The sequence below is a fragment of the Parasteatoda tepidariorum genome, chromosome 1, assembly GCF_982258835.1.
Source record: "Parasteatoda tepidariorum strain Cologne lab strain chromosome 1, Ptep-v5.0, whole genome shotgun sequence".
NCBI lineage: Eukaryota > Metazoa > Arthropoda > Arachnida > Araneae > Theridiidae > Parasteatoda > Parasteatoda tepidariorum.
The window spans coordinates 129,179,193-129,206,055 of record NC_141755.1 but is presented as its reverse complement, the minus strand read 5'-3'; the positions used below and the strand labels follow the sequence as shown (position 1 = coordinate 129,206,055).

The 26,863-nt window shown below is 29.7% G+C and overlaps 2 protein-coding genes across 4 annotated transcripts in view; both read right to left on the bottom strand.

Moving 5' to 3' along the window:
* Positions 1 to 25,139, bottom strand: part of LOC107443274 (coatomer subunit gamma-1-like) — a 57,691-nt gene extending 32,552 nt beyond the window's left edge. For 2 of the 3 annotated variants that reach the window (XM_087152962.1, XM_087152958.1), the window contains exons 1-2: positions 23,478 to 24,464; positions 14,227 to 14,355 (exon numbers count right to left, since the gene is read on the bottom strand). The gene's annotated coding sequence lies outside the window, so the exon portion shown is untranslated. Of the gene's footprint in view, positions 1 to 14,226; positions 14,356 to 23,477 lie in introns of all 3 variants that reach the window. The other variant, XM_087152966.1, reaches the window with a different exon arrangement.
* Positions 1 to 26,863, bottom strand: part of LOC147816935 (uncharacterized) — a 266,782-nt gene that overhangs the window by 227,059 nt on the left and 12,860 nt on the right. The window lies entirely within an intron of this gene.

Here is a 26,863-nt window from a genome sequence, read left to right as displayed (position 1 = left end):
GCAAGTATGTCATCAAACATGTAAAAGGATCGACGCTTTTATACGCCATGGACCAATGGTAATGTATTGTTGTTAAATGAATTATGAAAACGTTGAATAGAACAATGTGAAAACCACGTTTTTCCGTAATACGTGGCGAAACTCGACAGGGAAAAGGAAAAAAAATCATTTTCGAAAAGGGAAAATTTAACACTTTTCAAAAACACCCATTAAAAAAGCACCTTCAAGAGCTTGTTTTTTAACAAACGAAAATAAGTACCTTTACTCACATTTTAAAACGCTACGCACCATGTACATTAACAATTAGCTACAACTTGTTACGACCTAGCTTATGTCTGTATACTGAGCGAGGACAATTCTTGGAATGATCACGATTTTCTTCTATGGGCCAAAGTTGCTGTTCCCAAATGGTGTTTCGCGGAACCTTATGGTTCCGTGGAAGATTTAAAGGGGTACCGAGACTTTGAACTTTGCAACATTTTTGAAACCTACAATTATATTTAGGTACATTAATTAAATCATTATTTACTTAATATTTCGGATGTCTTTACTGAATTATTAAATGTAAATTGACAAAAGAAAAGGCACATACTTATGAAAAATTAAATACAAACAACTTATTGATGGACTTACACAACTTTGCATTAGTACTTCCCATTGCGATCTTCAAATCAAAACTGAATTCGTTAATAAAGAAATGTACTTCCCTAACAACTAATTTCAACTTAAGTTCTTTTTAGTTTCCATTTCAACGGCCTATTTCATTCATTTTTAGCTTATGACTGAAAACAAATCTATGCCTAGATTAAATTCCGCTTACTAATTCAACAGTCGGATATCAAACCTAATTTAAGATACGAAAAAATTTCATTCTTACTATTAAACAGTTCGAAAATGAAATATCCCTTTATTGGTTAATAAATTTATAATTGTCTTATAGTAGTTTTTCATAATTAGTAGTCTTTCATATTAGTAATTTTTAATAATTAGTTTGTATATTCACCTACTGAACTTAATTTATGAAATCGGGGTTCCACAGAAGGAAGTTTGATTATTAAGGGTTCCACAAACGGAAAAAAAAATTTTGAACTGCTAGGATAAAGTATAATTTCAAATGTTACTTCAAATAAAAACTACTAGTTAACCAAAATAATCAATTTTTCAGAAGTTGGATTCAGGATGTTTTTGGACGCAACCTTTTTGGCGTTAGCAATAATAAATATTTTTTCACAAGCTGACAATTTCTCACTAGATGTTAATGTTCTGAGAAAAATTAAAACACGTGGTTGTTTGGTCGGTTAATGGGCTAAGACATATTTTTATTCATATTTAACAAATAGTTTTGTTTCAAAATAAGGAGGTTAGATAATAACAGCAGCCCTGTACTTGATCCTTAAGGAGCCTACCAGTTGACAGCTGCGGCCAGAAATTTTATTTGAAGAGAAAAATTATAAGGAGGTTAAACTCAAACCTTTCCTTCTAGATCATAAATATGTTAAAACTTGTTTTAGACAGAAATTTTTGTCGTGTGGTCTAACGATTTCTAACATTGTGCCTACGTTTGTGGTCTTGTGTTTTCTTGGTCAGCGAAAATGTGTTTTGAATCTAACCCCTTTTTTTAATGTGGGTAAAATTTTTGTTGGATTTAAAATATTTTCGAGATCTGACGAAATACGCAAAGAGTGAAATTAGCATTAATGACCTCTTAATTTTGAAGAAAACTTTCATAAAAAGTTTTTATTGTTTTAATAAAAAAAATTGTATAAAATTAGGTGTACATGGCATACAGAGTGCGAAAAATTAAAAAGAGTCCACCCTTAATAACTTTTGATCTAATCATCGATTTTAATGTGCTAAAACCAGAGTGCGCAGCCAAATTTATCAAAAAATAAGCACCTTTTAAGTGCTCAAAAAATATTTGTGAGAACTTTAAAAAATATCATAATTAGGATATGGGCACTAATAAAAGTATTCTCTTCCTATTGTTGGAAGTTCCTCTTATATGCATTGACAAAATGCAAAATAATTTTCAAGAACTTCACGCGATCATGATTAAATAGTTAGTTTCTAACAAAGAATTCTTTTCTTGATTACATTTGAAAACATAAAAAAAAACTAATACCCAATTTTAAGCATATTTAATATTGAGTGACCCATTATATTTCTTAAATCAATAGTAATTACTTTATTTAATAAGGTAAAGAAGTTTATAAAAAATTATAATTAATTTAACTATTATTTATAAAAGTTCACAAGTGTATTTTTTAGATTTAAATAAAAGTTATTCATAAAAGCATATTCAACAAAACATTAACAAGATTATGTTATTGATCATATCGAATTTATAGAGTTATGTAAAGAATTAAGCAGATTAAGAAAATTTAAATAAATTGGTATACCAAATGTAGATTAGTGAATAACCCCTAATAATTTTTATTAAAATTTGTTACTTGGTTTCAGAATTTCTCTCATGTAATGATTAAAAAAAAAATTTTGGAATGTAAATAAACGAGTTGTGAAACAAAACATTTTTGTTAGGAGAAAATTATTATATGGTCCCTAAATTCATAATATTTAACAAACTTCAGATGATTGATTTTTTTTTATCTCAATTGTTTTTAAATCAAATCATGAAGAAATGAATTTAGAGTTTTTTGGAATAACATAAGATTTTTTGCTGCATTTAAAATAGTGAAAGCCCCTAACTTCATACTTTTTTAATTGATTGAATTATTGATTGAATGTAGGGTTTAATTGCTCAAATTCTAAATAAGGACATGCTGCGAAAAACAATCCATACTTTTTTAAATCTTGCCTTTAAGTATTATTGAGTTTTTTCATAAAACAAATTAAGAACATTGAAAATTTTAAAAGTATTAATACAGCATCAAAAAGTAATAAAAAAAAATTAGTTAAATACAAGAAATTTTTTTAAAAAAATTTAGTAAATTACAGGTGGATGGACCCTCAGATAAAAATATTGCAAGTAAAAATCTCAATCAATTTTTATCTTTATTAAATTAAGGAATAAATGAGAGACGGAAATTTAGAGGCAATAAAGCTTTGTAATTCTTGATTGCTCTGGGGATAAACATCAAAATACGTAATTAGTGAATGATCCCCATGTCAAATTCAAGGATTATGGTACTGATCTATATATAATGAGAGCGAGAAGGCCATTTAGCTTGCCAGTGACGAAGACGACAGCACTTCACTAACGATGAAATTAACAAAAGAAAAAAAAAATTTCTTTACTATTAGGAAAAAAATTGGCTACCCAGTGATCAGCAAAAATAAGAGAATTTTTCGATTTAATTTCAGAGGGCGGAAAATGAAGCCTGAAAATTCTGAAATTGAGAATCTCTTGCAAAAGGCTGCTATACATGAGAGTACCAGAAATTTTCCCACCGAATTCAGCTCAGCATACGCATATGCGGACAAGCAAATATTTAATCAAACGTGTGAAATGATTGGCAGATCGATGGTAAGTTGAAATGGATCATAGTCGAACGAATTGCGTAAACATTAAATGTTATATTATAATTATAAAACAGTCGTTGAACAGCCTGCCCAATTTTGGTTTTGCGACTACTAATGTTCAACTCAGTAGCCTTATAATTTTAAGCCCAATCCAGAAGACAAAGAAACTTCTGGATCAGTACCCCTAGAGGTATGATTTGTTATGGAAGCATAGAGGTCTCTGTGACCCGGCAGATTTAACGCATAGCAGTAACCATTTACTATACGGGGAGTACCAGGCTATCCTGGCCAGTGTAAACACCGGGATAGCTTGGTCGGTAGGGTGCTGGACCGATGTCCAAGACAGGGCTAAAGAGAATAGAAAGGCTGGTTCACTCCTTTGAAGTATCTCTCCCCGCGCCGATCCTCCGACGTCACTCCAGTGACGTCACTTTGGCGCAAAGCTCGCACTTTTACTTCAAGAACGGAGCGTTTGGCCTTACTAGCTCTAACTAATATTGGATCATTTCTTTTTGCGAGATATTCTGAGACATTTGTTATTTTCTATAATGACTTTCCTCAGTTTTTGCAGTGAATTTACAAGAATTTAAAACTATTATCGAAATGCCAGTTTGCGCGATTGCAACTTGCAAAAATTCTGATACAAAAACAAAAGGAAAATGTATAATTTTTCGCGTGTTCCCTAAAGTAAATGAACAACTATGTAAAGAATGGATTCCGAAATGACACAGTTAATATAAAACAGCAATACGTTTATTCTGTCGTTAAGAACTTTTATAAAAATTCATTATCTAAGTAGAAACCGCCTCGTTACTTCATAAAGAAAGGCAGGTGAAAAGAATTAAAAAATGGATAAAGTCAAAGAAAATTAAAATGTAAATAAAAAGTATAAATAAAATATATAGTATATAGTTGAAATTTTCCTAATTTCATAACATATTTTTTAATGTAGTTATTCTAAATATTTATGATTTTTTTTAAAAATTATATTCTCTTCAATTCAAATATCTATAAATTATATCATCGTAAATTTAAATGTCTATAAACAATTGTAAAATTTCTAATGTCATTATGAACCTAAATTATTATTTTGTTTCAGTAATTAGCGTTTAAGGTTTCCTAATGATTAAGTATGAACAAATTGCTATTAACGACGTATTTTAAAATCAGGGATTCTAAATTTAACTTAACTTATCGTTATAAAAGAATATGTAGATAAAAAAAAGTGTCGATATATGCCTTCATTTTTCCTTATAGTTAAAGTTAAAACTGAACTTTTTAAAATAAAGTATTTATCGTGTCATTTTCACCAACTAGCAAAACATTTTTATAAGTTTAAAATGGTATTTTTTTTTAATATAATAACCAAGAAAGTTTTTTTTTTGAACTATGTTTATGAACGGAAATAATGTGTTAATTACGTAAAGTTTGAAGGCTAATAACCAGAAAAAGTCAAACTTATTTTTACAAAGAGAAAGATGCGAAGTTATCATATCTTTGCTTGTGATCTCCGAGATCTGTGGACACAGTGACGTCATGAGGAGGGAAATCGTAGCTTCAGATATAAGAGCGGAGTGAACTAGCCCTTCTATTCTCTTTAGCCCTGTGTCCAAGAGGTCGCGGGTTCGATCCTCGCCAGCCGAAGAATAAATTAATGAAAATGGTAGTGAATGGTGACTGATGCACGTTAAATATGTCGAGTCTTATAGTTTTTCATGTTCCCATAACAAATCAATACCTGTGGTGGTACCGATCCAGGAGTTCACTTGTCTTCTGGATTGGGTCCAAAATTACAAGGCTACGGCTGTTCAACGATGGGTTCAAAATAAAATAAAATGAGAAAATCACGAGCCGTGATTGCTCAGGAGACAGGGCGTTCGTCTTCCAATAATGCGAACACAGGCGATACGAATTCCGCATCTGGCTTGCACCAACCATAGTGCTGACATGACATATCCTCAGTGGTTGACAGATCCTGGGTTAGAGTCCCCTTGCCGTCAAACTAACCGTGGGAGGTACTCGCTGTCTTCCTCTCCATGTAACGCAACTGCGGTTTAGCTCAAAACTAAGGATAGATAAAGGATAGCAAAAGATAGGGTGTTCCAGCCGAAATATTGTTTCGACTCTCTAGTTGTGATGTTACTCTCTGGGTGTTAGATTTTAAGTTGACGAAGGTCGAAAAGAAAGACAGCGGACTGAGGTAGCCATTTAAACCGATTGGAAGCGACCTATTTGAAAAGTGTTCATCTTTGAAAAGCAAACCTTTTGAGAAGTAAGTTCACTTTATCTTATTTAAATACATTTAAATGCTTCTTCTAATGTATTAGATATATTGTGCTGTTTTAATCAAATTTAATTTTTAAATTAAAAGCGTATCGATTATAATCACACCCTGTAACAATGAGTAACTTATTGAAAAAATTGTTACGTACTAGATTTTCTTCTAAATAAATTGTTCATTCCTTTTTAAGTTATTAAAATGCTAACTCCATTTGTTTATTTTGTATAAAAGTTACTAATATGATTTATTAGATAGATATTTTATAGATTACATAGTAATTGAGATTACTTATATTATTTTAGATTACATTAAATCTATTTTTTAGCTTTACATCGTGCAAATATTGGATTTTTCGACGCTACATTGCATTTTTTTCTTCTTTGATGTGAAAAATCTGTAATTCTTATTTGTACAATATTTTTCATATTGTATATTTTATTGTTTGTAATATATTAAGTACAAACAAAATTTACAGTGCATTTCTGTTGAATATCTTATTTATCTACGTATCAATGACAAATAGTTATTTTAATAAAAAATAGTTCTGCTTTGAAACATAAACATGAGATTTTATGTCATACTTTTTAGTAATCTGGCATGTAATATTGAAGATCAAGCAATAATACTTATCCATTTACATATATGCTAAAATAATTTTTTTTATAAATTTTCTTATTCTTTTAATTTTAGAATGGAATAATTAGTTTTCAGATTTAAATTTTGAGAAGACTGATTTTATACCTTCCTTTAAGACTTAATATGCGTTTTTAAAATTACATAACATCTTTATTTTGGTTTGAAGTTTTAGTATAAAGTTGATTTTTTATAATTATTTGACATTTAACATAGTAATGAATAAATATCAATAATATTTACATAAGTATCTCTCAATTGATTTATATAAATTATATGTATAAAATATTAAATGTTTGAATTTTTAACTTAAATTTTCAGTAGTGAATAATTGTTATAGTTTCTTGTTTAATTCAAATTTTTAAAAATTCTTTGCAGCTTTAATTCGATTAAGTACATTAAGCAAAGATGAAGTCTTTTTAAGATTAAATATTTTTATTTGTTACCAGGTATGTAATATAGTAGGCAATGCTAGATGCATCAATATTTACTAAGGCCTGGTACCTATAAATTTAAATATTTACACATGCATATAAAAACAATTGTTCTTATTTTTTTGTTTTCAATTTTGAATTATTAGTACAATTTTTCTAATTTTAAATTCTTGAAACACAGATTACTCATATATACAAAATTTTAATTTATGTTCTTAAAATTATACTGTAGTTTTAGTTCTGATTTTCCATTTGGTTTGGTTTAAAACATATAAACATCAGGTCTTATTTAATTTTTTAGTATTTTCTTATTATGTAATATGTAAAATATAAAGCAAGTATTTATCAATTGCTGCTTAATTTTTTTCTTAATTAGTCTATTTCCAGTTTTCCAAAATTAATAAATTTTCTGATTTTACTAACTTAAAACAGGATTTTATCTACATTTAAAATTTTAAGCAACTTTATTTTGATTTGCATATTAGTTTTGGTTTGAAGCATTTTGAAATCTTATCAGCATTGAAGCATATGAAATCTCATAAATCTTATATTACTGTTTTGCTTTTTTTAAATTACAGGGATGAGATTAGCCAAAACGCAAAAAAGCTGAATTTCCACGATATTAAATTTTACGCAAGCGCAACCCTTTAATAATAAATTCCAGACAGTTTAAGGTAATAAATAATGTATTAACATACAATTGTGTACTAATCTATTATTATAAAAACGATTACATTGATACTTAACATTTAGTGGGGGAAAAATTACCAATTAACAAAATAAAGCTGGAAATTATATTTTTCCTCAGTTCACATAAGAGACAATTACTACTTGAAAAACTACCTGGTTTAGCAAATTAAAACTACTGAGAATATAAATTAATATTTTATTTCTTTTAATAAATACTGTTATGTGATTTATAGCAAATATATCAGTAATATTACTTTTCAAATTATATTGGGAAAAAAAACTTTAACAATGGACCGAGTCATTATGTTCATATTATAGTCTAATCTAACTACAGCCCTCTGAAACATATCAATAACAGTGACGTAGAAATATATAGTAACTCCTTAACATACAAAAATTGCTATTTTAGTTTGAAAAATTACATGACAATCAGCAACTGTTTAGATAATTGTTTTTTATTTGATAAGAATTTTGCATTTTATAGCATAAATAACAGCAATTATAAATAAAATTTTGATGATGAGTTAATTAACTCTTTTTCCCCAAATTTTTTTTTTAATTAAATCCCTTTTTAAGTGATTGCTTTTGTTTGCTATATCTTTTATGTTTGCTATATTTAGTCGTTAGTCCATCTTCAAACATCTTGTGACAAATCCTATTTTTCTTCTTTCCAAGCACAGAATGTAAGTTTTGAAAATATTCCCTTCCAGTTTCTCGGATGTTGTAACACTTACATATACTAATAATCGTCGTTAGAAAAACAGTCACCTTTATAGTAACTAATTAAAAAAAAAATTTACTTCTTACAAGAATCGCGATAGTTGATCTTAAAATTGCGTGAATATGAATAACAATTATGGATTTTGAAATCACATGAATATGAAACTAGATATACGATTTTGAAAATGAGAAAATACAAACTGGGATATAGAATTTTTAAAATGCGTAAATACAAATCACGATTCATAATTTTTAGATAGCGTAAATACGAATCATGATGAGTAATTTTTAGATTGCATAAATAAGAATTATGATGCATAACTTTTAGAATGCGTGAATGCGAATCCCAATGCCTTACTTTAAAATCGCGTATAAATACGAAAATCAATGTTTGATATTATAAACCGCATGAGCAAATCAACACATTGAATTTTAAACTTGCGTGAATACGAATCGCTACATAGGTTTTTAAAAATACGTAAATACGAATCACAATATCGGATTTTTAAATCTCGTAAATAAGAATCGCAACGTACAATATTCAAATCGCGTGAATAAGAATCGCAACACGCAAATATGAAAAGCTATGTTTGATATTAAAATCGTGTGAATAAGAATCGAGATATTAACAGATTCCAGGCTTGGGGACCTCTAAAAGGTTTGTCAGAAGCAGCGTCGTTTGAACTATGAAAATCGGATCTATCTGGAGGGCGGGTAAAAAATTCGGAAAATCTTATCTGCTGCTTGTAAAAGGGAGAAAATAGGTAAAATAAGTAAAAATGAGAAAGGATTGTAGTTTGAATTTTCTGCTTCTCTTTGAAAATAGGTGAATTTTCTGAAAAAGCGGAATACTTGTAAATAAAAATGAAATTTTTAGAAAATCAGAATTTTCGATAAAAAAGCTGAAATTTAAGAGATAAAAGTGAAAAAAACGGAAATCCGCCAAAAAGCGGAAAAATCTCATCCCTGAAATTACCTGACATTTTTTCAATAACATTAAAAAACAATAAAGTAACTGTTTCTAGTACTTCAAATAATTTAAATACGCAATAAAGCAAAATTAGAATTACATATAGTTTTAATTTTGCTTTACTAGCAAATATTTTTGAAATCTATATATACATTTTATGAAGACTAACACAGATGATTGTACTATAAATGACAGTGAAAACAATAAAATAATTTTTTTAATGAAAATAATAAAAACTAATTTCAATAGATTAAACATAGCATATTATTTTATGATGTGCTATGACTTTATATATTTATTGCTAAATTTTTAAATATAGGTTTAATATTACTTTGCATCTTTAGTTTATTTCAAAACATTATGCGTATGAAGTCGTACATTTTTTTAAACCTAGTCAACTTGTAAAATTTTTTTCTTCAATTATTTTATGCCTTACATGCTATCAAGTGATATTATCTACTACACTAATATCCATAGAAGTAATTGTCTGTGTAAAAAATTAACAGACATTAAGCCTTAATTTTAATTAAATAGCAGTAATTCTGTTATTGTTGTTTTTACATTACATAAGTAAAAATTCTTTAAAATTTATTTTTTTACTTGTAATAAAAAATCTCACTAAGAAAAGATATCACTGACTATAAAAGCTATTACTGGAACTATTTGACACAGATATTGCTAAAAAAGAGCAATATAAAACATTTAAAAAATAAAAAAATTCATTAAGTTTTTGAAAATGTAAATTAAATTTTTTTTAATTGAGCGTTATTAGAAACTAAACAAAAGGATACAAAATTTAACGCCCAAAAGTCAATTATTTTTCAAATTATAACTGTTTAAAATTTATTAAACTTATCAATTTTCAAAATTGCATAGCTCAGAAACTGGTAAAAAAAAAATCAGAAACTTGGTATATTTCAAATTAGAAGCAGGTTCAATGCTAAAAATAAATAAATACTGAATTGTTCACATAATTTTTTTTTTTTTTAGTTTTATTATTATTGCTTGATTTGATATGGAATCACTCAATTTTGTTCATAATTTTGCATGAAATAAGAATGAAAAGCAATAAGATATTTTTTCACCATTTTAGTTACAGAAAGAGACTATTTTAAAACAAATTATGTGACTATTTTGCCATGATATTTTGAATCTGTTTCAAATACTTTTTTTTAATTTCTTAGTTTTCAAGCATTAGCTTCACCCATATGTTATAAATTTGTTAAAACTGTTCCTGAAATTATAATGATGATATTTAATTTATAATTTTAGATGCCGTTTCAATTAGAAGTATATTAAAATTGAGTTTTTTTATTATTTTTTATTTGTTTTTTAAATTCATCTCAAATTAGATATTTATTCTTTTGTAAATAAATGGAACATGCTATATGCATTTCCTTTGCAGATGCCACGATCATACTGTGTACCTGGGTACCGTTCTAGTTACGAAGGAGAAGCATATAGAAATATCACTAGTTTCCCAAAAGATTTAGAATGAAGGAATCAATGGGAGAATCTCTCTCATCAAAAAGACTTTCAAGCTACTGATTCTACAGTTATCTGTTTTAAGTACTTTGAAGAACGCTTTATTGAAAGAGAAGATAAAGGTACGAGTAGATGGTTCGATACTTGTTGTACCTCGAAAGAGCACAGACTTAACTTCTGATGCATTCCCCTCTATTCTCCCAAATTTACCTCATCATTACTTAACCAAGGAACTAAGGCTCCCAAAAAAAAAGCACCAGAAGAAAGATTTATTGCTCTTGAAAAAAGAAGGTAAGAAGAATTTAAGCAATGGTCTGCTGATGACAAAATTAAAGATTATGAAGATTTTATATAAAATTTTGAAAAGAAGCTGCCAGACCAGTGAATTGTCATTCATAAAAAAGATAATATTTTCATTTTTATTCATGAGTATTCCATGCATTTTTTAGTATAGTACAAAAATCTTTATTTTTGTACAGTTTATCAGCATTATTGTGAATAAAAACTTTTCCAATCTTTAGTATCTTTGTATGGGTTTAATTTTAAGAAATATTTACTTCATATGGTTTATAGTTTGAGCAGGAAAAGATTACGTTATGTATTCAGGGGTCTGCCCAGACATTTTGTGAGAGATTCTTTTTTTGTGAAATTGTGAAAAAATTACTCACATTCCTTCAACCAGGGTCCGCTTTTATGAATTTGTGCAAATAGGGTCTGGTTGTTGCAACAAACTTTTTCAAGGAGTTTTTAAATTGTAAATAGATATAAGATTATGCTCGGCACTGTAAAATTATGATAAAAAAAATAAATTTTCAAAAATAAACAGCAATTGCTGCTTCTAATTTAGAGATGCAACATTTGGTATTTAGCTTATACTGTTGAACGCAGAATATTAATTTCGGGCGAATAATGGAAGAATCGTCTGCCGAAGACAAAACTTAATTCGTTTACATCCATCTTTCTTGTTTTCTGCCCTGGGAAGAGTTTATGCGATTAACAAAATAATAATGAGGATAAACAAATTTGTGAAGGGTCCGATTAAATGAAAAATCATTTTGTGAAGGGTCCGTTTTTATGAAAAGAAATTTTGTGAAGTGTCCGTTAACGGACCCAAATTTCTTCTAAACAGACCCCTGGTATTAAGGTATCTGATCACCTTTTTTCCGTGAAATTTAATCAAAATATCAATTTTTAGGTTTTGATAATTTCATATAAAACAAACGTTTATCTTTCTAAATCCGTTTTAATTTTGTCTCTATGTACAGTAGAACTTAAGTTATAGCATTTTTTGCAAAGCTCTGTCACGAAATATTGAAACCGGAAGTTGTTTTCTCTCAAGCGGAAGTCGAAGTTTTACCCCTTTTGGTTTCAGTTTCTGTTTGAAATTATCGTAAATGACGTATTATTGAATAGACTTGATTTAAAATGAATTTTATTATTATGTATTTGGAATAGCAACAAATTTAGAGACTATTTTGAAACTTTGATCTGACAACAAAGTCAATAATCAGATCCTTGTTTATTTTTAAACTTGCGATAGCGTTTTGAATTAGTTACCTTTCAATTGCTTTTATTTTTGATAATTTCTTGTTAATTTTTATTTTATTTTTGTGTTATTTAGTTTTATTATCGTTATATTTGTTTTATTGCCGTTATTTCTTGTTATTACTTTCCAATTATGGAAAAATCTATCGCCAGGAAACGAAAACGTCGCTTCCAAGGAAATCAGTTTTCAGCACAACAGTTGCAAACAAATCTTGAAACGTCTGTAAGTTTTACAAAAAAAAATGAGCATTTGGATGTTTCTGATGTTCTGATAATCAAATTCTACATAATATAACCCAGTGCATGAATGCATATTCTTTCCATGCTTATACACAACACCGTTGGACAAAACCATTTTCTGTCAAAATTTTAATTACTGCAGCATAAATATTTTTATTTACATGAATATTTCCAATGCATGAATTTCAATTTTTTATTTCATTCTTTTTTCTTGAAATTAATATACGCGCATATAACATTGAATATCCTTAGGTATAATCATAGTTATAATGAGAAATGTTTTTCAATTTGTTTTTGCATTTCACTTTATCAAAGTGGCTTAGAACTTTTTTTGAATGTGTTTTCATCGTTTTTATTTTCATAGTAAAATACAGTTACTCAATAACTTTTTACAATTATTAATTTTTCAATGCACTCAAAAAGAATTTTAAAAAAGAAAAAACCATGTATAAATCAATGTAAAAGCATTTTTATGAATTATCGAAGGAAATAATTTAATATTTTATACAATTATCAAGGAAAAATCTTAACGCTCAGATTTTCAAACACTAAAAAATTTTCTTTTTAAATGTTTCACCATAGTTCAGTTCTTGATTTAGTGTTTGAAAATCATTTCAAGCACAAATGATATTAAAAAACATTGATGTGCTTTGAAGTCATTCTGTAAAGTGAACGTATCTCAAATTTTGTAAATTTCTTCCATCTCTTACTCAAAATTAAAATATTGCATAAAATTTTAAAAAAAAGTAAATTTTTACAAAATTTCTATTATTTTGGACAATAAAAATGTTATTATTTGGATAATCAGGCAGTTTAATCTAATATTTTACAATTATATATTAATAAAGTTCAAGTATAATGTTATTTTGTGTTTTTCTCAAAATGCATTTTTCCGATTTTTCAACCATCGCAAAACACAAAATCTCAAAAACTTTCATTAGATTTTCCTCAAATTTTTTTTGTGCATTCGTATTAAATGGTTCTAGGGAATGAACCTTGCTTTTGGATCTAAATTGATTTTCTCACATTTTGTAGGAGTTATCTTGAAAAAAAAGTTTCTGATTTGTAGCATTTTTACCCGTTACTTTATTAAAATGGTTGCTAATTTTTAAAATATTGAATTACAGAGCTATAAGTGGTTCATTCCAGGCAGCAGTGGTTTCTAATTCTCTAACACTTTACAGAATTGGAAAATATCAATTTGTTTTGGACTTATAACAGTAAAAAATATTCAATAGCTTTATTTTCCTAAAAACTATTAATATGTTTTAAGGACTGTATCATAAGCATGTTAAATAATGAAGTGAAGTTCAATTAAATTATCACTTTCAATTAAGATCTTAAACAAACTGTTCTGACATGCAAGGGAGACTTAAAATTATTAATCTGAAGAAAAGAAAAAGCAAGACATTCTTTTCTAACATGTTACCCACTTGCTCGTGACGTCACAATTCTTACTTGAAGGCTTGTTCACCCTATCTAAGAGTTATTGGTTAGCTCCATCAAAATGTCCTCCACAAGGGCACACCCAATGGAAAAAGCACCCGGGGTTTTAAGAAAGGAAAATCGAAAATAAGCACATTTAAGCACTTCCTGAAAAAGCTAAGCACCATGCTGGTAAGATCCCCAAAGAATGAAAGTTGAGGATATACAAGAATCAAGTAAGTGTTAAAGTTATGTTTGAGGGTATTTTTTTTTTCTGGAGAAAATTTTGAAAATATAGTCAAAACAGGAAAATCGGTACTTACCATACTAAAAATGAAGTGCATTTTTCACAAAGTTCAGTCTCCCAACCCTTATTAGTAAATTCAAATAATATTCTCAAGAAGTCTCACACATAAATAAAGGGCGGGTACATCAAAGCACACTCCAGTTCACTAGAAAAGAGGAAATTAAAGAATAAATATAAATATAAAAACAGATATGAAAAATCAGAGAATTTAAATAACACAGTCAATACTCAATATCGTAGTTTGAGCAGAAATGATTGTTATAATGTGAGGTTGCTGTATCATGAATGCAAACGAATACTGTCATAGCCAAAAAAAAAAAAAAAATATTTGGGGGTGGGATATATTTATCGACCATGTCAGCCTTCATTTTTGGAAAGGAACATGTCTTACATACTAGTGAATTGTAAATGTAATTTTGTAGCGGTAGACACACTACAGTACTCCCCCCCCCCCAGAATTATAGCTGTGACAGAATTCGATGAACGGATACCACTGGTTGATTCATTGCTGTTTTGAGAGAAGTCGGGAGAGCTGTATTAAGATCACCCCACTTTTTAGGGCTGATAGTGAGAGTTGTATTAAGTTCACGATCATGGTCGCTCCTGTGTTGCCTTCAGCAGTAGAGTGAATACGTTGTGTGTGATCGAGACTGAGTAGCAACAGCTCGAGGTGGATATTGTAACAGTCACAAGTAGCAAGTCAACTGTGGACCATCCATCGAAGTAGGCGTGTTCAAATCGAAGTGGGAATTTCCTGTCCAAGCAGGCATGTTCACATCACGTCCGAGTCCTCAATGTGGGGGGATATATTTATCGATGATGTCAACCTTCATCTATGAAGAGGTACCCCAACGTAGAACCGAGTTAACATGTCTTATTTACTAGTGAGTAGGAATTGTAATATTGTAGTGGTAGACGCACTACATTTCACTTTTATCATATTTTAGAAGCAGAGATATTTAGTACTAAAGCAACTTTTTCTTTTCATTAATATATCATAAAAGTGACAGTTAAAATAATACTTATATATATGCTCTATAATACCTTAATATGCTCTGTCATGGCTGCTATTATAGATAATTGACATTTCACCAAGTTAACTGAAAAGGCCAGATGTTTTAACCTCAAACGAAACCATACAATTGGTCTGACATAGCACGAAAAGAGTGAATGAAATGTTTATATAAGAAAAGTATTATTGATAAATTTATTGTATCCTTTAAAAACAGCCAAATGAGAGTGCAAGAATCTCACCGAACCCAGCTCAGTCGACGCACATGCGGACTCGCAAGTATTTTATCAAACATGTAAAAGGATTGACGCTTTTACACGCCATGGACCAATGGTGCGCCGAAATGTAATGTGGTTAAATGAATTGTGAAAACGCTGAATAGAACAATGTGGAAAGCACGCATACGTGGTGAAAATCGACATGGTAAAGAAAAAAAAATCTCATTTTCGAAAAGGGAAAATTAAACACTTTTTAAAAACATCCAATAAAAAAAACACCTGTAAGGTCGTTGAAAAAAAGAATATCGAAAATAAGAACCTTTAAGCACTTTTTTAAAAACGATACACACCATGTAACATATTTCTGAATAAACATATATTATATAAGCTTATATTATATATAATACTAGTGGGCTGCGCCCCCTGCTCGCTAACGCTCGCCAACCCCCGAAAATTGCTACGCAATCTTATATGGTTTGCTTCGCGCACCAAGATCGCTTCGCTCGCTACTAACTTATAGGTACATTGCAAATGCACAAAATTCTAAGAATTCAAAACAATCATTCAAATCCATGTAAAAAAATTACATCTTTTTAGTAAATACTAAGTCATTAAAATAAATTTGAATTCAAATAAATGACATGTAATTCGTTAAACCTATTAGAAATGTGCTATAGTATAATTCGTGATATAAATCAAAATTCGTCATATATAAATTCGCGAAAAAAAGCGCTTTCGACAAAATACTAAAATAGAGATCTATCGACAAAGACTACTCACTTCGGCCTAGCTTAATAGTGTGAGATTGCCGCAGCTGATGCTCTCTGGTTATTTCAGTTTCCGTTTTTAAAAGCGCTTATGTTGAGTCACCTCAGATAGATTTGGCATGTGACATTTTTAGCGGCAATCATGGGTCGATTCGCCGTGTAACAGAAATAGTAACGTAAACAAAACAAAGCAAACGTTGCCACCGGCGGAAAAGAAATACAGCCAAAATTTGGGAGCCACGTAAGAGAATTATATATATTAGATATTTAGATCTATTGGTAAAAAGAAGTGATTTTTCTAATGGCTATATCACACGAGAGAAAATATGTGCAACTGCAAGTGTAAGTGCAACTGTAAGTGAAATTTCTCCAAACATTGCTCGTGTGATATAGAAATTACGGTTGCACGAAATATCTGCAACCGTTCAGGCAATTTCTTTCATGAACCAATCAGATTGTTTGCTTTTTATGACGTTTCAATTTTATGTGATGACATATACAAATGTAAATAAAAATGGCGGCGACGTTAGGAAGAGGATGATCGGATGAAATTTTTTTATAGATGAGACGGAACAAGTTTTTAGTTTAATAATAACATTTCCTTTAAAATGAAAGCATTAAAAATACTTTCGCACTATGAGATGACCATCTCAATGCAGTTGATGTACTACCATAACAGGAACCTGCACACGATTTTAGTATCGGTGAGTATAGTAAATTATTTTTGCGATAAATTTTCTTTTAAAATATTTATTTATTTTAAGCTAATAAAATTAAAACTTATTATAATTTGTTCCAATCAAAGTTTTAATTACTTTAAATAGAAATGATTTCTATTTTTATATATGTAAAGATTTATACTGGCGAAAAGCTTTACTTTGAAATATTCGCCAAGCAACTCGCCAAACTTTTTTCAGTATTATAACATAAAATATAATAATGATTATATTTCTTTATTTTTAAATTTTAATCTTTGTTTCTGTTGATTGTAAAAGCATGTGTCCGATTATTTGAAAATTTTATAGTTATTAGTGAAATAATTATTTTATTCTTCCCTAAGAATTCTTTTAATTTTTGAAAATCTCATTTTAAAACAAGTTAGAAAATATGTGTGGTAAATATTTACCTTGTTTCTCACAAAGTTACCCCATTTTCCAGTAATTATTGAAAAGTATTACAAGAAAGGTAGTATATTATATATAAAAAGTAATTATTAAAAATGCAAATTCCCAATCTCCTTGTCTGTTTCTACATTCATCCCTTCTATTTTTTTTTTGTGTATGATGATTTGCATAATATTTTGTTTATAATTATTCAAAGTTAACTAATGATACTTTACTTTTTATTTATACTTCACATTTATCTCTTGATACTTAGCTTTTCTATAATGACAGTAAGTATGTAAGTGTACCTTACTAATTTTTCAATATACTTACATTTTTAAGAGCCTTCGTTTATAAATACAATTTATTTTTCTTGAAACAAATTTCAATCCAAACATAAGAACTACAAAACTAAACACACCTGCCATCTTTCATTAGTGTATAGAATAATCTTAGAACTATAATCAAAATATCTGTCAAACTTAAAATAAGTTTAAAAGGGATACCTAAGGACTTAAATGATTTCAAATTAATGGCATTTAATCTTCCTTATTCTAATAATGTGTTGGTGAAATTTTATCATGAAAGTAATTTCTTTCTTTTATTTCAGATATTTCGTATAATCCTGTAAGGTTTATCTGGTAAAGAAGGAAAGAGATGTAATACTGTTTTTATGGAAGAAATTAAAAAATAAGAAATAAAAATGAATAATGTTCTAAATGTTTCACTTGACAATAAATGTTTTATTTTTTAAATTGATTCTTGTATTATTTAAAATGCAAAACAAAACACGTAAAAGACTATAACAAAATAATATGATACATAAAAAGTATGTTCTTAATAAAATATTGTTTTTTTCTTAGTTATTAATAAATTTTAATCTATATACTGTATATTACAATAAATTTGTCCCAAAATAAATCCTATAATTTTTAATTAAATTATCTTATACCAATAATGAATGTTTTAAATTTTACAATAATAAAATGTAAGTATGACATTGAAAATCCTCTTATATTTAAAAGCAATTTTACTAAGAAAGTGGAAAAAATTATTTTCATAAAAGTGATATTCCTGATATGCAATGTGTAAATGAATAAAATTGATGATCCCTTCATGTAATGTAAATTAATTTGATGAAAATAAAATTCTGAGATATTGTAGTATAGACAAGTCTGACATTATTTATTATGTATTTTTTAGACTCAATTTAAAAAATAGAATTGTGTTGATAGATCTAATAGTTTTGATGTTATAAATATTTTATGAGTGAAAGGTAATTCAAAAATTTTATATTTCATACATTAAACCATCATTTCTTCTACAGAATTATTTCAAAGGACTATGTTTTTGAATTAAGCTTAAAAAATAAATTTGAAGAAATGCCTTACTTGATTAGATAGCAATGTCAGTTGCATAAAGTGGTATAAGTCATAAAATTGTCCTTTCTACACATGAAACTTTTTATAAATTTTCGAATTGTTAAACTATTAAATCAGACAGCTTGTTTTTATTCTCATTCGATTTAGTGTTTACATAGATAATGATACCGCACTTGCCTAGCTAGCACGTTACATAGTAAATATATATAAATAAACTATGCTTTTACAGGGTGCGGAGCCAAATCTTTCAACAAAAAATAAGCAACTTTAAAGAACATTTTAGGCACTCAAAAAATATTTTAAAGCTCTAGGTAAATTGACAAAATGCAAAATAATTCTCAGACTTTACATGATCATGATAAAATAACTAGAATTTGACAAAGAACTGTTTTCTTGATTATATTAGCCATTAAAAAAATGATCAAGAGATTTTTCGGTTCGATTTCAGAGGGTGGAAAATAAAGCCTGAAATTGAGAATATCTTGCAAAATACAGCATGAGAGAGCAAAAATCTCACCGAACCCAGCTCACTAGACGCACATGCGGACTCGCAAGTATTTCACCAAACCTGTAAAATGATTGGCGCTTTCATACGCTATGGACTGACGGTACGCTGAAATTGATCATGGTTGAATGAATTCTGCTGTTGTTAATTTACGTCGCACTAGAGTTGCACAATGGGCTATTGGCGACGGTCTGGGAAACATCCCGGAGGATGATCCGAAGACATGCCATCACAATTTTGATCCTATGCGGAGGGGATGGCACCCCCGCCTCGGTAGCCCGACGACCTGCGAACGAAGTTGAGCACTTTGCGGTAGCACAGTTTAACGAGGACCCATACCGCACACCCTCGGTCCCTACGCAGACTGATCCAAGTGGTCACCCACCCGCACACTGACCATGGCCAGTGATGCTTGACTTCGGTGATCTGCTGGGAACCGTGTCTTAACGATCAGTCCAGTGCGGGACGAATGAATTCTGAAAACGTGAAATAGAAAAATGTGAAAAGTACGTTTTTACATAATATGTGGCGAAAATCGACATTCCCTTTCATAAATCTCATTTTCGAAAAAGGAAAATAAGGCACTTTTTAAAAACACTTATTAAGGAAAGCACCTTTAAGGGCCTTTAAAAAATGAAAATCAAAAATAAGCACCTTTAAGCACTTTTTAAAAACGCTACGCACCATGTTCTATACCTTAGTCACTCAAATCAAGATGAAAAAAATCGTCAAAATTCTAGATAGTATTCAAGTCCATCCCCCTTTCACCCCCTTATCCTTTTAGGGACACAACATGATATTCATTGATATCTTAATATCATTTTATATTATGAGGTAGAAATCATAATCCTTTTTATACTATGCTAACTAAACTACTAACTCAGTGGCGCGACAGCCCATTAAGAGGGCCAAGGCCGACTGTGCCCATCTCAGTTTTCTTGACCTTGGGCTCTGGGGTGCAGGAGCATATGTTCCGGTCAGGTGGTCAGCCGAACGCGGAACCCCCAGTGTTAGTTCCCAAGCATGCTTGGTACTCATTTTATCGACCCACTGAAGGGATGAAAGGCTGAGTGAACCTAGCCCGGCCCGAGGATCGAACCAGGGACCTGTGGCACGACAGCGCGAAGCGCTACCGCTCAGCCACCGGGCGTCTTATACTATGCTACTTCACTTAAAAAGCACTTTTTAAAAATGCTACGCACCATGTTTTATACATTAGTCACTCAAATCAACGTAAAAAAATCGTCAAAATTCTAGATAGTATTTAAGTCCATCCCCCTTTCACCCCCTTATCTTTTTAGGGACGCAGCATGAAATTCAATGATATCTTAATATTATCTCATATTATGAGGTAGAAATCATAATCCTTTTTATACTATGCTACTTCACTAATGGGGAAATAAAGTTTTCAGAATTTTAATTTGCTGCTGAAGAAAAGACTTAACACAAATACAAATGTAAAAAATTAAATCAAAATCAATCAATATTCTACAGCATCTTTACGAACATCGTTGAGAAACTATGATATAATAGAATCATATGATAAAATTAAATATGAGCCAAAAGTAAAGATAAATAACAAAATATGGTAACCCAATTACATGCAACCGTTCAGGCAATTAAGCAACCCTTTCGGCAACTCCGAACGGAGGAATTTCACTTACAGTTGCACTTACACTTGCACATATTTTTCTCTCGTGTGATAGAGGCATAAGTAGTCATTTTTTTAAAATAACATTTATATTGTTATAACGTTATATTGTTGAAACAAATTTGATGAGTTCACATACTTAATTTAATATTTTCGCTTACCAAACGGAAGGATAGATTAACAACTTGTTTGTTGTTGCCTGCATCTCATTGTGCATGTAGCTGATCGTTAAGTTCTAAATCATTTAACAGATCTCTTTAACTGTAATTTATAACAGTATATTAATGTTATTTGCTCAAAAATAATAATTATTAGACCACCTTTCTAAATAACTTTATCTTAAAATGTAAGGCAGATTTACATTATAATACTAATAAAAAAACAGCAATTCTCTTAGTTTTAAACTCTTGAATTAAAAGCGTAATAATAGCAGTACAGGAAAATAACTTTAAGTTAGGGATTCAAAAATATTTAAAGAAAAGCATGACTTTTATTAATTTTATGCTGACTACAACCAAAACAATAAGGAGACGAATGAGGAAAAACTGGATCACACCACGTGATTTTCTGGCCAATAAAAATGCACTGACAACAATGGAAAACTGCGACACCATCATTAGAATTTTATATATAGTAAGAAATATTTGTCAACAAATATTATTTCCATTAAAGCACTGAGCCGGAACAAAATAACCCATTGGAACTTGTCCGTCACTGCAATATGACTTTCTCTTTATCATTTCTAGTTAGCAACTCAAGAATATTTTGAAGAATAGAAGCAACTCAAGAATATTTTGAAGTTGAACATCACCAATGTAACCATTTAGATTATGGTAATTCGTTATAGGACGTCATTTTATGATTCCTCAATTTTATTCCATCAATTCTCAGCTTTCTATCTCGATCAAGTTCGCATATCTTTCTTATTTTTTATTGATTCATTAATTCAACTATATTTAAAACAAAGTATTAAATGTTTGACTTAAATAATATTTTTATAATGTAATGTAAATTAGAAAATATTTAATTTTTTTTGTCAAAGATGTTAAATAAACAATATTTAATTGGACAAAAAAGTTAATCACACTTATGATAATTTTTGTAATAATTTGGTAAATAAAGTGTTAAGTACAGGCAAAGTTAGATACAAACACGGCATGCAACAAGAAATTCGCTATTACGACAAATTTTCAGGTTACTAACAAAATTTTGTCATTGAAGATCTAAAAAACAATTACAGGGGTCTGTCCAGACATTTTATGAAAGGTTCGTTTTTGTAAAACTGTGAAAAAAATCACACGTAATTTCTGAATATAAAAAAAAAACCTTAAATCACATTCTTTCAACCAGGATCCTGCTTTTATGAATTTGTGCAAATAGGATCCTGTTTTTGCGAAAAACTTTTTCAAGGAGTTTTTACATTGTAAATAGATACAAAATTATGCTCAGCACTGTAAAACTATAATTAAAAAAAATTTCAAAAATAAACAGCAATTGCTGCTTCTAAATTAGAGATGCAACATACAAATGTATTTGGTATTTAGCCTATACTGCTGAACGCAGAATATTCATTTCGGACGAATATGGGAAGAGGTGTCTGCGGAAGACAAGACTTAATTTGCTTACATCCATCTTTATTTTTGTCCCCTTGGGAAGAGTTTATTCGATTAACAAAACAATAACGAAGATAAACAAATTTTTGAAAGGTCAGATTAAAAGAAAAATCATTTTGTAAAGGGTCCGTTAGCGGACCCAAATTTCTTCTAAGCAGACACTTGTTTTATATAAAAATTTAAAAATTTCAATCTTACCACAGTAGAAATTTGTAAGCCCAACAAACAATTTCGGCTCTACCTTCATCGATTAAAAGGAAACGGCTAAAACTAACTTTCGTCCAACATTCTTCTTATTTGTCTTCGAACATCATCGGCAAAAAAATTTCATTTAGTGTACTAATCCATTAAAATTATGGCCAAAACAAATTTTAGCAACCTTTCCCCTTCTAAAAACCACAATTGTAAATGAATTTGTTGGCAAACCAACCAAAAATGAGTGTACAAAAATTTTTTTAGCTTTCTCTTTGCCTAGTAAGTAAAATGTTTCATCTTGTAGGAAATCGTAGTTCCACTTTGGTTTGATAAAATTTATTGTCTAAAGTTCTTTTTGTCTTTCAGATTTTGCACATTTGCTCTTGCCACGGCATTTGAATAGTTATAGACGAGGACTGTTCAGAATTTTTTTGTGTCTCAAGTTCACGGAGTTTATTCAAACTCTCTTTAGCACGTGCTGAAAACTACAAATTTGAAGTGTGCCTTCAAACGTTAAATTTTTTTAGAAAATATTTAGAGCTGGTAGCTTAGCAAAAATTAGCATCAATTCTCCTACCAATACAAAAAAAAGTCATAACTTTTTATACCCAGGAAACACTAGACAGAATTCTACTTCCAAATGTTAGCTCATTGTAGTAATTCGTGACCCAACAAAAAAATAGATCGAATTTTAGTGTCCTACGTCAGCACTACTTATAACCTTCTTCCCCCATTGCTAGAAAAAATAAACAAACCACAAAGCCCTTTTCTTTATATTTGAACAACCCGAAAATTTCTGAATAGGTAATTAAAATTCTTACCAGAACTATCATGCAGAGGAAAATACTTTTCCTCTTTTTCATGTCAAGACACGTCCTAAAAAATGCAAAGAACGCTTATCAGCATTTCAAAAGGAACAATTAAAAATAATACTGCTTAATTTACAACATTGCTCATGCATTATGTGCATAATTTATTAATAATATTTCCCCCCTTGCCGTTAGACTAACCGTGGGAGATTTTCGTGGTTTTCCTCTTCATATAGCGCAAATGCGGGTTAGTTCTATTAAAAAGTCCTAAAAGAAGGCAAATCCAGGAGTTCTCTTGTCTTCTGGATTGTGTTCAAAATTACAAGGCTACGGAGTTGAACATTAGTAGTCGTACACAAAAAATTGGGACGGCAGTTCAAGGACCATTATAAAATTAAATAAAAAGTATTATTTATTATAAAGAAAAAATAAATACTGAACAACTTTCATTCTATGAACCCATGCTTCTCATTAACATATTTCTGTTTATCAAAGTTAGCCCGCTTAGCAAAGATATAACAATTCCAAAACAAGCTTTAGCTAACTTTTGAGCCAAAAACTGATAATTTTTACCACAGAACTCTTTACTCATTTTAACAACTCGTCATCCTACCATACAACTTAAGGATCTAGCAAACACAAGTTTCAATTTAGCTTTAAAAATGTTAACTAACCCATTATAAGAAAACGTTGGGTGTAGGACTGGGCGATATTAGAAATTATATATCGTGATGCATCGTCAGTTTAACATCGCGATATAGCGATGTATCGCGATATAGTATTTTTTAATTTCATTTACTTGTAAGGCACAGAAAGTCATATTTCTATCAAAACTTCATACTCAGATTGATTTAAATCAATTTATAAATTTGAAGATATATATGTTTTGCTTAAGAGAGATATTAAATAAATTGACTACAATGTACAAATCTTACTTAAAATATTTATTGAAATGTCTATTTAGAAATTCATAATACGCGTAAAACAAAGTGTTAAGAATTTTTTTAAAGCGTTTTTCACAAATTAATATTTTCTTGTACTATTATGCATAAATAATTGCATCATCTTACTTGCATAATTATTAAGTTTGATCGTAATGTTCAATTTCTAAATGAAACGTTAAAAATTATTTGTATGTTTAAAACAAAGTGCTAAATAAATTTTAGAAGAAAAAAAAACGCCTTTAAAACACTATTTTTTATTATTATCATTTCAGTTATTATAGTTCATTTACGTCACACTTGAGCTGCACAATGGGCTATTGGCGACGGTCTGGGAAACATTCCTGAGGATGATCCGAAGACATGCCATCACAATTTTGATCCCCTGCAGATGAGATGGCACCCCGCTTCGGTAGCTCGACGACCTGAATGCGAAGTCGAGCACTTTACGGTAGAACAGTTTAACGAGGATCAATACCGCACACCCTCGGTCCCTAAGCAGACTGATCCAAGTGGTCACTCACCCGCACAATGACAGCAGCCAGTGATGCTTGACTTCGGTGATCTGCAGGGAACCGTGTCATAGCGATCAGTCCACTGTTGGACCTTATCATTTCAGATAAATAATTAAATTAAATAATGACCGAATTATGAACGAAAAACAAAGTAAGATTTAATTTCTTAAAACTAAAAAAATTGTGATATTCGATAATATATTTAGCTAATTAACAAATAATATGAAAATAATATTTTTTTAAAAAAAATTATTATACTCTCTAATAAAACGAAGTGCTAAATGATTTAAAAAAATGAATAAAATACGCAAACCTGTCAAATTTTTTTTGTAAAAGCAAAGTTGATTGACTTATGTCCAAATCCAAATGACAAAAATAAATTTTGTTTTAACTTTATTTCTAAAAATAAAAACAAGATTTATAAATTTAAAATCAGTAATAAAAACTCATGAAATTATTAGAAGTTTCATACAAAAAGTTTTTAATAAATTAAAAGAAAGTAAAAAAATAACCTAACAAATTCAATTCTTTATGGCCGCTTAAATTAAATTGCCGATAATTTTCACACTTAAAAATAAAAAGAAGGTTTTTTTGAAAAAAACTATTCTTTATATATTCTTTTCAATAATAGATTGCCTTCAGAACAAGGTAACATTGGCGATCACGAAGTTAGTCCCACTGAAAATAATCTACAAGAAAAGTCGCAACAAAGAAAATAAAAGCTAAGAGGTGCGAAAAGGAACATGCGATATAACGATATATGTTCTCAAGACTCTGATTCTGATTCTACAGCTCACCAATCAAGGCCATTTCAACATAACGAAACGAACATCATCTTACACAGCGCGAGTCGAAATCGGAACGTAAGAGAAGAGTCTTATATCGCTATATCGTTTTCTTCTTTCCTTGCGAGTCTTATATCGCTATATCGTATTGCGCTCGCTTTCTTTACTCGACTGCTTAAATCAGATTTCTGATGCATCGCCTTGAATGAAAGTTGCTGTATCGTCTTGCCGATATATGCGTTAAATCGATATGTCTCGATACATCGATTTATAGCTCAGTCCTAGTTGGGTGTTAGCCAAACAAAAATTTTCGTTAGGCCAAAACAGGTTTTAGCTAACTTTCAATCTAGTATCCGTTAATTAGAAATTTTGAAACCAGACATTAGTCGATTATACAAAATGTCATTTGGCCACGAGAGTTCAACAAACATTTTCGTTGACCAATCAAAAAAAAAATTAATGCCAAATGAAAATTTTATTTTTTTTCTTCTAAAAATACCAAAATTGGGTTTTGTCCTAAAATGTAAGCCCGTTGCAAGAAACTGTTAGCCCTACACTACCAATCAAAAGATGCAGACAAAATAATTTTTAGCTGATTTTTAACACAGAATCCGCAACTTTAAAATTTTCCTTAAAACGTTAGCTCATTTTTAGAAATCAGTCCATGATACCCAGGTTCCGATTTACAAGGTTTATAATATTATCAGGTGTATGATTTAGAAACTGCAAGTTTGACCTTCGCTTTTATACGTTAACTCACAATGGGAAATTATAGGCCAAACCAAAAATTTTTGTTAGCAAATCAATTTATCGAAAAATATGGCCTAAGTCTTTCTTAACTATAAACAAGTTTGAATTTTATCATAAAATGTTACTTCATTGCAGAAAATTGTAAGCACAGAAAAATTTTGCGATTTGTTAGTGAGGATGATGATGTAGAAACATTCAGTGTATTTAATAATCTTGACCGCTTAATCAAAGCTTAGGAATCAATTTAACGATCATATATCTAATAAAGTCAGTAAATATTATGAATTGTGATCATTATTGACAATGAGCAGTTGAGCGACGTAGTAGTTGATGTCTCTGCTTAAACGTATTGTTTGAGTATAAGTACTGTAATTAGTTCAGAATATGTTAGTAAAACAACATTTGCT